This window comes from Myotis brandtii, unplaced genomic scaffold (genome assembly GCF_000412655.1).
Source record: "Myotis brandtii unplaced genomic scaffold, ASM41265v1 scaffold18, whole genome shotgun sequence".
Taxonomy (NCBI): domain Eukaryota; kingdom Metazoa; phylum Chordata; class Mammalia; order Chiroptera; family Vespertilionidae; genus Myotis; species Myotis brandtii.
This window is the reverse complement of record NW_005356674.1, coordinates 1,756,472-1,758,731: the sequence shown is the minus strand read 5'-3', so window position 1 is coordinate 1,758,731 and position 2,260 is coordinate 1,756,472. Positions and strand designations below refer to the sequence as shown.

The 2,260-nt window shown below is 43.2% G+C and overlaps 1 protein-coding gene across 5 annotated transcripts in view; it reads left to right on the top strand.

Moving 5' to 3' along the window:
- Nucleotides 1–2,260, top strand: part of ARMC8 (armadillo repeat containing 8) — a 79,224-nt gene that overhangs the window by 614 nt on the left and 76,350 nt on the right. The window lies entirely within an intron of this gene.

The following is a 2,260-nucleotide window of genomic DNA, read 5'->3' as shown; positions in this document are numbered from 1 at the left end:
GCGGGCCTCTTGCCCTCCACACCCTCAGAGCTGCCAAGCCAGGTCTGTGCGGCTTCTGTGGCGCCCCAGCAGCCGGGCGCCGGCTGGGGAGCTCGCTGCTTGGCACTGGGGGGGTTCCTATCAGTTGCAACGTCTGGTGGGTGTAGTTACTTCAGCCCCTTTTCTCCACTCGGGAGGGTGCAGCCCTGAGTCTGAAGGAACTTACCTTGTGCCTGGCATTTCTTTTTTTCTTGGACTCAGATCTTGAAAAAGAAGGAAGATCCAATTTTCCTATTATTGAAAGAAGGGAACATATTGACATGCCAGGAAGTAAATACCTGGTGGTGGTGGTGGTGGTGGTGGTTTTAAGCTTAAACAAAACAGGGCTTTCCTGGTGGTGTTGCTCGTGAGAGATCCGGGGCCAGAGGTGACAGTTACTGGGCGATAACTTCAAAGGGTTTTGCAGCAAATGAGACCCGTCTAATTGGGAATGGACCGTTTATCGGTGGTCCAGTTGCCGTCCCTGGAAACAAGCCGGTGTGCGCTGGTGGACCACCTTTCCGACTGGCTGGGGGGGTCAGTCTGACACTGAGAGGGTAGGTGGATTATAGATGGCTTCTCAGGTGCCTAGAGTCTGCGACTCCAACCGGTTTCTTTTCTCTCCCCCAACTTCTCCCGCCAACACACTCAGCTCTCCCGAGGCACCTAGGACATTTGCTTACGATTCAGGGTTAGAGCACTTTGGCGTCCTGCAACCTTGGTCACTTAATTTGGGGTTGTCTACACAAGTTTCTCCCCTAATCCGTTTTAGTAGTCCTTTTTCTTATTTTAAAACGGCAACTGGGAAATACTGTTCGCCTAAGTATTGAATCAGGTTAGCCCATTACTACACCTTTGACTGGAATATCCAGGAAATGTTTTGTGGGAGAGCAGGCCAGTGACTTTCCCCTCATGTTTGTAAGAAAGTATGTGTCTACACTGTTCTCAATTCCCTTTTATTATCTCATTTGTCTTTCATTTCACCCAAAACTTCTTCACTTTTTGTACATTGCCGGCTTGTATAGTGCATGCAATTGAAAATTTTTATTTCACTCCCTCAGTAAATCGTTTCTGATTAATTTTATTCAAAAACTTCTTGAAGAATGTTCCCTACTTCTTGTAGGGATTTGCTTTAGTCCTAGTCTTCCTGGGGGCTTTAAAAATAAAACAAAAATTTTTTTTCACAATCTCAAAGTTTGGTTTCTCTGGCCCAGTACTTTGCTGTCAAAAGTGCTGCTTTCCCCTCCCCCCGCACTTTCTTAGAGCCTTGGGAAATCAGATCTTTGGATAAATGACTTAAACTGTCTAAACTCACTGATGATACTCAAGTGAAGATTGTTCCTTTCAAAGTACTACCTAGGACACCACCTTTTGAAATAAGGTGGAACAGGAAATATTAATCAGAAAGTATCTTTAAAATGATTGATTCCCTTAATAGGCTACTTATTCTGCACCTGTAATATATACTTGAGCGAGTACAAGGATGAGAGCAGACATGCCCTTAGGGAGTTCAGTCTGAATGACTCTGTAGCTTCATAAACATAATTCAAGCAAAGGGCAAATCAAATGGTTTTAAAGGATTTTTATTAAGGCCTTTTTTACCTTCTCCCCTTTGAGAGACCTTATTCACTCTTGTAACCTTAACTCTAATCAGCTCATACCATATACATTGCCAGCCTTGACTTTTCTCCATCTGGTCTCACATCGTCAATTGTGTGGATGTGATCCATCACTTCCAACTAAGCACATTCCATCTCCTAAGAAGACTTGGTCATGATTTCCCATTTCTATTAATGATACTATCTTTAACTGATCACTCACTATAAACCCCTTGAATTATCTCAGACTCTTTCCCCTTTCATGCCCCTATATCTAATTAGTTCTTAAGTTTTGTTGGCTCTTTATTCTTAGTGTTTCTCACATCTGTCTGTTCCCATGGTCACACTTTCATCTTGTGCCTGCATTACTACAGTGTTCTCTCGAATATTTTTACTGTCCGTATTGTCTTACCCTCTCAGTTCAAGTTCATTCTCCACATAAGTTTTCTATAGAACACATTGGATATGCCACATCCCTGCTTCAATTTTTTAGTGGATTTAATATATATATATATCTACACTAATAAAAGAGAAACATGGTAATTGGCATACGACCGCTACCCTTTTCATTGGCTAATCAGTGAGTATATGCAAATTAACTGTCAGCCAAGATGGCGGCCGGCAGCCAGGCACTGAAGCAAGCA